This window comes from Orcinus orca, chromosome 1 (genome assembly GCF_937001465.1).
Source record: "Orcinus orca chromosome 1, mOrcOrc1.1, whole genome shotgun sequence".
NCBI lineage: Eukaryota > Metazoa > Chordata > Mammalia > Artiodactyla > Delphinidae > Orcinus > Orcinus orca.
Genome location: NC_064559.1, coordinates 111,293,891 through 111,302,275, shown reverse-complemented (window position 1 = coordinate 111,302,275; position 8,385 = coordinate 111,293,891). Strand labels below are relative to the sequence as shown.

The 8,385-nt window shown below is 44.3% G+C and overlaps 1 long non-coding RNA gene across 2 annotated transcripts in view; it reads left to right on the top strand.

Annotated features, from left to right (window-relative positions):
* The first annotated feature begins 511 nt into the window (after positions 1-511).
* The window catches only part of LOC117202083 (uncharacterized), a 70,907-nt gene continuing 63,033 nt past the window's right edge, over positions 512-8,385 (top strand). For both annotated transcript variants that reach the window (XR_007477768.1, XR_004484254.2), the window contains exons 1-4: positions 512-792; positions 1,404-1,495; positions 3,240-3,420; positions 3,507-4,332. This is a non-coding gene — a long non-coding RNA (uncharacterized LOC117202083). The remainder of the gene's footprint in view (positions 793-1,403; positions 1,496-3,239; positions 3,421-3,506; positions 4,333-8,385) is intronic.

Below are 8,385 nucleotides of genomic sequence, written 5' to 3'. Positions count from 1 at the left end.
CCCTAGCACAGCAGTGTCTGGACCTTAGAGGTGCTTGGTAACTATTTGTTGATGGAATGAATGAATCAATTAATCAGACACTTTGACATGTGCCATACTTTTTGACCCAGAATCTGTATTTCTAGGAATCTGTTTTTCACATATTGGCTTGAATGAATGGAAAATGTATGAACTAAGAGGGTTCATTTCCTCATTATTTATAAGCATGAAAAAATGGGAAACAGTCCTTTAACAATAAGGGAGTGTTTAAATAAATTGTGGTATTAAACCACTAAAATTCACATCTTAGAAGAATATTTAATAACATGGGAATATGTTAAGGATGTTTTGTTAAATGAAAATAGTATTATTATAATTTGATTGTAAGTGTAACATGACTATGTATATATGCATTGAAAAAATGGTGGAAAGGTAACAGCATCTGTGGGAGACAAGTTTATCTGTGGTTATTTGTGGCAGGAAGGATTACAAATTATTTTAATTTTGCTTTTTTGTGTTTTCCTCTGTGTTTAAATTTTCTAGGGAAAGAGGAGGAGGCTGGTGGTGATGGTGGGATGTCTCCCTGGAGCCTGGGGGTTTGGAAGAAGTGGCCTCCTAATTATCTCCTGGTAACCAGGCCCTCAGATATGTTCCTCCCACACTGACTGTGGGTTAGGTCATGTGACTTGCTTTGGCCAGTGGGAGTTTAGACCTCACTCACATGTCTGAGGTGTCAGTTGGGATGGCTGGAATGGCTGGAATTGCTGGAGCTTCTCTTCACATAGCCTCTCATCCTCCAGGAGACCAGCCCAGGTTTGTCTGCATGACAGAGGAAGAGTTTCTTTCAGCAATAGAACCCCAGTGCACGAGTGAGGTCATTCTAGACCTTCACTGTCCTATACGGTGGCCCTTGAGCACTTGAAATGTGGCTAGTATGAATTGAGATGTGCTGTAAGTTTAAAATGCACACTGGATTTTGAAGACTTGTATAAAAGAATGTAAACCATTTCATTAATAATTTTTATATTAATTACATATTGAAATAATAATACTTTGGTTATATTGGGTTAACTTAAAATATATAATTAAAATGAACTTCACCTGTGTAAGTCTTTAAAATGTGACTCCTAGAAAATTTCAAATTATAGACATGATTTATATTATATTTCTGTTGGGCAGAAATATAATGTCCTAGTTATATTTCTGTTGGGCAGAAATATAATATCCTAGACCATCTAGCCACAGACAAGCCATCCCAGATCAGAAGGACCATCTAGCTGACCCACAGAATTGGAGCAAATAAAATGATTGTTGCTTTAAATTACTAAATTTTGCCATGTTTTGCTGTGTAGCAAAGCCCATTTGTTGCCAGAAGCATACTGTGATTTACAAATCCTACCAACTCAGCTCCTTGACCTTTACAGGAATGAGCCAGACTCCCAGAGAAGTTTGGAAAGAAAGCAGGATATGATGGAGAACAACGATGAGTGACCTGGTGCTGGAACCAGGAACATAGGTGAGAAGGTTGCAGGGTGTGGAGGGGGTGAGGATGTTGAGAGACCTTCACCTTCTCAGAGTCCCAGTCTGGAAGGCCACCTCCTCAGCCTGCAACCCTGGAGGGCAGTGGCTTGGGAATTCCTAGAGAAGCCCTTACCCGCCTTTCCTACTGCCACTCTCTTCTTCTTTCCTTTGAACTCTGTGTGTGCTCTGCTGTCCAATCCCACAAAGCTCTGTGGGAAAAACACTACATCAACAACAACAAGATAATAAAGGGCATGTCAGTGAGAGAACAGGAGGGAGAGGAAAGGGTGATTTTGGCAGTAATACCCTATCATCTAGGGCCTCTGTGCTTCCCTCAGCTCCCTCCTCCCTGAGCCAAATGTGATTGGACGTCAGAGCTAGAGGAAGCCTTAGAGATCATCCAACCTAGCCCCTTTCTGTTACATATGAGGAAACTAAGGCCCAAAGATGTTAAATGACCTGCCTAGGGTCACACCAGAAATTAGTGGTGGTCAGGTCTAGAATTCAGTTTTCAGACTCTCAGTCCAGTGCTCTTTCTTCTGCTTCCCATGATACCAACTCACTGGGTATCAGTCATGCTACATTCAGCCTGGGCTTTTGGAGGCTCATTCATGCCTAAGAGCAGCGTGAGTGCAAGGGTTTCTCTTTGCATGAGCACCATTTCTCTCTCTGAACTCACCCCTCCTCTACCTCTCAGACTCTCTGCTACTGAACTTTTGCTCTAAGATGTGAGAGGTTCAGAGTGCATTCACTTGGGGGCCTGTCTCCTCCCTGTGGTGCTGTCCTTGGATGGAGTCACACTCATGTTCCCACTCACCTTCTGCTGGATGCTGATTGAACAGAGCTATGGGCTCTGGACTGATTGCTGCTCTGGTCTTTGTGTAGCTGGCACACAGAGGCGGATCCTGAAGCATAGGGGCAAGGATTGAGAGCAGAATCTCTTGGGTGGTAGGATACAGGAGTGGGATGGGTTGGAAATAATGGGGAGGAGGGTGAGGAAATCCCAGAGGCACCACTTTTCTCCCAGTGGGTGTCCAAACCATGAGGTTGGCTGCCATAACCCTTGCATCTCCTCTGCTTCTAGACCATTGTTCCACCATCTTCTGAGTATAGCACTTCTTTGGAAGGCCAACCCTCTCCTACTGCCTCATTTACTGCTTTGCTGTTTTCATCATTTGACATCTGGTGGACAATCTTAGCTGTTCTCCATGATTTGAGCACAGGTTGGTAAGTGCTGATTATCCCAGGGACTTTGGCATCCGGGTGGAGGCATCTCTGCCCTCCCAGCTCCATTCCTTGATAGAGTCAGTTCCAATGAACTTTATCTCTGTTCTCTTTAGTTGCTTATCAACCATATCTTGGGACTGATTGCTGCATGGTGGCTGAACTCAGAATTGCTTATCTTCAAGATTTCAAAATCTCTGACCCCCAACCTCCTGTACATTGTCTCCTCACCCTGCTGCTTCTGTGAAGTATTCTCCTAGCTCTCCTCTAGTTCTGACTTGCTCCCCTGCTGGGATGAAGGCACTCAGTTCTTCCTTATAGTAGCTTTTCGCCATCCTTTCTTGGAACAGAAGAACACTTACCTGGAAGGCTGCTTGTTGTTGGCAAAGCAGCATGCAAAGAGACATTGAAACCAATAACCCCAAAAGAATCTGGATTAAAAAAAAATTCGTTTTGGTGTCTGGAACCTTGTTATCATGATGATTTTCTGAAAAGATTTTCTACTTTTCGCCCAGATATTTAAAGTCAGGAAGAGGCATCCAGTATTGTGGTACTACAGAGCTGCTCACTCTCTCAGGAGGGAAATAATGAGAATGTGGCCCAATCCAGGGAAATCAGCCATGGCAGATGATGGCCCTCAGAGGTCTAAGGAATTGGTGTTTGGGTTATTTCTGGTCCACATGGTAAGTGTTCAGGGTGAGTGTCTTAGTCTGTTCTGGTTGCAATAACAAAATAGCACTGGGACTGGGAAGCTTATACACAATAGAAATTCATTTTCACAGTTCTGGAGGATGGAAGTCCAAGATCAGGGTGCCAGCATGGTCGAGTTCCGGTGAAGGCCCTCTTCCAGATTGCAGACTGCTGACTTTTTGCTTTGCCTTCACATGGTGGAAGGGGCAAGTGTTGTCTCTGGGGTCTCCTGACCTAATCACCTCCCATTCCTCTTGCGGGATAGGATTTCAATATATGAATCTTGGGTGGGGACACAGACGTTCAGACCACAGCTGTGAGGAGGGGCAGAAAAGCTGCATGAGGTGATGTGAAAGTTGAAAAGAGAAAAGTGTGATGCTATCCAGGAACCATCTAAGGAAAAAACTCTTGCAAGGCAGATTGAGAATTTTAAAACAACACTCTCCCACCCAACTGCCCCATGACATCTGTTAACACAAGAGGCAGAGCTATTTCCTGGAAAGCCTCCTTATGTTTACAAGGGTGAGACCCTCTTGATGTTTTTGCAACTTTAATTAAAGAGCTGAGGGATGGATTTATATCCACAGCAGTTCCCATGGGGGAACACACGGGCTGGTTGTACACAATGCTGCACAGTCAAATGAAAAGAGAAAAAGTCAATCAATTATCCAGATGTTTTGGAATTTTACATAAATGTAGTCACAATGGGGATTTGATCCTTGATAATAACGTATTATTCTTCCATAATGGTGGAGAAAAATGTTCTTGGAAGGAAGACGAGAGTGTTTTCCTAATACTCTTTTATTCTTTCTTCTCCTTTCTGAGTTTATACTTAACAGCATCAAGCACGACAGAACATGGAGACTGAGGACAGAAAACAGAAAAAAGCACAGGACATGGCCCCCTCTCCAAATTGCGGTGGGTGCTCCAGGTTGGGGCAGAATAGCCTTGGGGTGGAGGGGAAGGTGGGGAACAGTACTTCGGCAGAGTCTTTGTATTCTGGGATGTGCAGACCACAGCGTAGTAGATGTGTGCTCAGAAAGCATTAATGGCATTCAACATCAAGAGTTTCTCATATAGTTCTTTAACCTTTCTCTAAAGGCTGAAATTTCACCATTAGAAATCTAGCTCTTTGACTTAAAAAAAAAAGGTTCTCAGACATTAGTGTGTATAAGAATCATTCTAGAAATGAACTAAATTATAGATTTCTAGTCCCCACTCTCAGATTCAGATTCAGTAGGTCTGGGGTGGTGCCCAGGAATCTACACTATGAACAAGTACCCCCAGCGGTTCTAGCGTGTCTCTGCCTTGTGAAACAATTAAGACATTGCCTACTTTAGCTGTTCTTTTTCAAAAGGAGACACACAGGCTGAAAGAGCAACCGTCCAGCCATAGCATGGGAACAAGTTTCCTGAACATTAGGATCTAGTCCCAACCCTCATCCTTCCAGTGCTGTGACTTTGGTCCAGACATTTAAACGCTAAGGATCTCAATTACCTCTTCCATAAAACGGAGACGAAAATTTCTGTCCTATCTAACCAATGGGCCAATGTAAGAAACATTATCAAGTGAAATGATTTAATGTAAAAGCCTTGAAAACTGTTCAGTGCTTTGAACAGTATTTTATTCCGTACATTTGTAAAGTGTTGTTATTGTTATTTTCCATTATCGTCCATTAACACATCTGTTTGAATGAGTTTGAGAGATTAAGTGATGGGGGAAGGGGTGAACTTGGAGCTCAGGCAACTGCAGGACGGGGGTGGGTGGGCAGGCCACTGTCCCATGCCCAAGGCTTCCAGGAAGCCTCAGGAGGGTATCAAGGTGGTGAGAGAAGCAAGCAAAGTGTGTGTGCCTGTTGGGGGGTCGAGAAGTATTGAGTGTTGGAGAAAAACTTAATTTTACAGTTTTGTTTCAAGTTTCAGCTTATTGGGCACTAATAACATGCCTGGAGGAGCATCTGTGTTTTTTATCCTCAATAAAGACACAGACCTACTAGAGAATGGACTTGAGGACACGGGGAGGGGGAAGGGTAAGCTGGGACGAAGTGAGAGAGTGACATGGACATATATACACTACCAAATGTAAAATAGATAGCTAGTGGGAAGCAGCCACATAGCACAGGGAGATCAGCTCGGTGCTTTGTGACCACCTAGAGGGGTGGCATAGGGAGGGTGGGAGGGAGGGAGACAGACGCAAGAGGGAAGAGATATGGGAACATATGTATATGTATAACTGATTCACTTTGTTATAAAGCAGAAACTAACACACCATTGTAAAGCAATTATACTCCAATAAAGATGTTAAAAAAAGATAAAAAACAAAACAAACAAAAAAAAACCTTGACAGTCACAAATAGGAAAGTGTAGGAGGATAGTTTTTCATGGAAAAATAAAGAAAAGGAACATTGTGGAAATCGTATGGGAAGAGAATCAACTTCGACCTAAAACTTAAAGAATGTAGTTCAACCAGCCACAGACGGTCCCTCACCTTCTGGATATTTGGACGACAAGAATGGTCAGCTATCTTCATATCCCCCAGGCTGGTTCAAAATAGCCACTTCCTTTGGGAATTCAAGCCAAAAAAGAACGCTGCCTTCCAGGAACAAGAGCGGAGCTATGTGTGTGCACATTTGTCTCCCACAAATGTGGAGGGCGACGTCTCCATCTTCCCTGCTGTTTGTGATTAGCAGCTTTGGGAACAGGGGATTGTGCTTGTCCTTTCCTTAGCACAGAACATCAGAGACTCAATTCTCAAGGGAAGGAGAAAGTACAAGGTAGAGGGGGGAATAGAGCCAGTTGCACGAGGAGCCCTCTCCCCCTAGGGGTCAGAATGCATCCACCTCCGGATGCAGTAGATTGCATCTTGACTGGTTAGACCGCACTCTGAGTGGAGACCGTGCTGTTCAGCTCAGCACCCCGATTGGAGTTTGTGCGGTCACTTATTATGGCTCCATGGGTCAGTGAAAGGCATCCATTGCTGAGGGTGGAAGTGCCAAACTGTTTAAAAATCAGTGGGGAGAGTGAGACAGGAAATAAAGAGCAGCGCGTCTCCCATTTAAAATTTTTCAGAGCAGGGAAACAGATGGAGATTGGATTATTAGCTCGGATTTGGGCTGGGAACAGCGGAGTCTGAAATGCTGAAGGGATGTGGTCCAAACTGCCTGCAGAACAAAAGGCCAGGGAGGCCTCCTGTGGTCAGGAGGAGTCGCCTGGAGGCCTGGGCTGACAGGCTGGATGGAACCCTGGTTCACTAGTGAGGCCCCAGTGAAGTCTCTGGTCCATCCGGAGCTCGGAGAACGGAAGTCGCCATGCAGATGTGGAGCTGTTTTCTCATCCCTAACACATCCCAGATTTGTGCTGCTGAGGGTCAGGTCCGGTTGTGTGAAATTCCCGCTGTTTTCCCTTTTCTAAAAGAGCCACAGGATGAGATGTCAGACCTGCTTCTTTAAGCAGGATGGTAAAATGTGTCACAATGCAGTTGACGCTAGGGAAACAGTGAGGTGGATAATCTCTAGCTCTGGAAAAACCCCCAAATCACATGTAATTAGCTTTGGAATGTGTGTGTGTGTGTGTGTGCGTGTGCGCGCTCATGCGCGCACGCATGCGTGAGTGCATGCATGTGTGTGTGTGTGTGTGTGTGTGTGTGTAGAGCGGGGATGGGGGAGGGAAGGAGAATAACAGGTTTAACTGTATTATGCTTGCTTTAGCTGATATTAAAATGCAGAAGCATTCCCTGGATCCTCACTGACTAATGTTAGGTGCTAGGATACCCTGCGCCATTTTTGGACATGGGGGGATGTCACCCAGTGATGGCAAATGAGGTGGAAAATTTGTAAAAGAACGAAGTTACCTATGGGTAATGAATGAAGTGTTTACTGCACTTGAGGATTCTTTAAAAATCGAACACAATGTAAACTCGTGGTTAAGCTTCCATCCCTCTTAGTTCTCTGGGTGCTCTAGGGAGGGAAGGGTCTTTCTTCTATATGTAAAGTACGTTCTTAACACCACCCCCCCACCCCGCAGGATAAGCCCTGTCCTGGAGGTGACTGATGATTCGAATGATCAATTTATGGATATATTCCTGGGAAGGGAACCTTCCAGAAGCAAAAGCTCAGATGGACTTCTGAGACCTTTGGCAAAAGTCCCCACAGGAGTATGTATTTTATGAGCCCTGACTTAATAACAGGGTTGTCACACCCCCTGGGACTGCATGCTTGCTACTTGCTACTTAGAATAAGACATATTTTGTGGTGCTGCAATTTTGCTGGACTCCTGAAGGGGAAAAACCCTCTTGCTTTTACACTGTTTACTTTTTACACTGTTTTGCACTGTGCTAACTTTATCCTTTCTGAGTTGAGTGTGGGATTGAATTCTCTGGTCTGTACCTTGCTTACTTGGGCTGTCTTTAATGTAGTTCCATGCCCCCCACTTTCTTATTTTCATCTTTTTTATTTTTTATCTGAAGTCTCAGGGTAGGCTGAAGTCTCCCCTAAACTTTCTTGCAGCCCATTCAACCCAGCCACCCGCCTCCCCACTGGGCTGGTTGTATTTGTGGAGTATCTGCTTTACGTTCTCTGTGGGCAAGGCAGACACAAAGTACAACCTATGGGCTCTGCTCCCCCAGAGATTATAATCTCATGGAGAGGATGATATATTTTGTAGACATACAAATAATTGCTTTTTCATAAATGGCCATGATGTGCTGTAGTCCGAGGTGGAAGGTTAATAAATTCTGGATTTCCCCAGAACGTGAGTGAGTTTTCCCTCTCAGGCAGGAATTTTACATAGTAGACTGATATAGTTACCATACCTTCTGGATGTTCCACAGCCAACAGCATATAGATTTGGGTGAGTTTTAAAGACTTGGCCCTGGTAAGAGCACCTTGAGTTGAAGTCCCCAGGAGTCTAGTGATATTGGGAAGGTCATTAGACTTTCCAGAGTCCCCTGATGGAATTCTTTCTCTCCTAATCG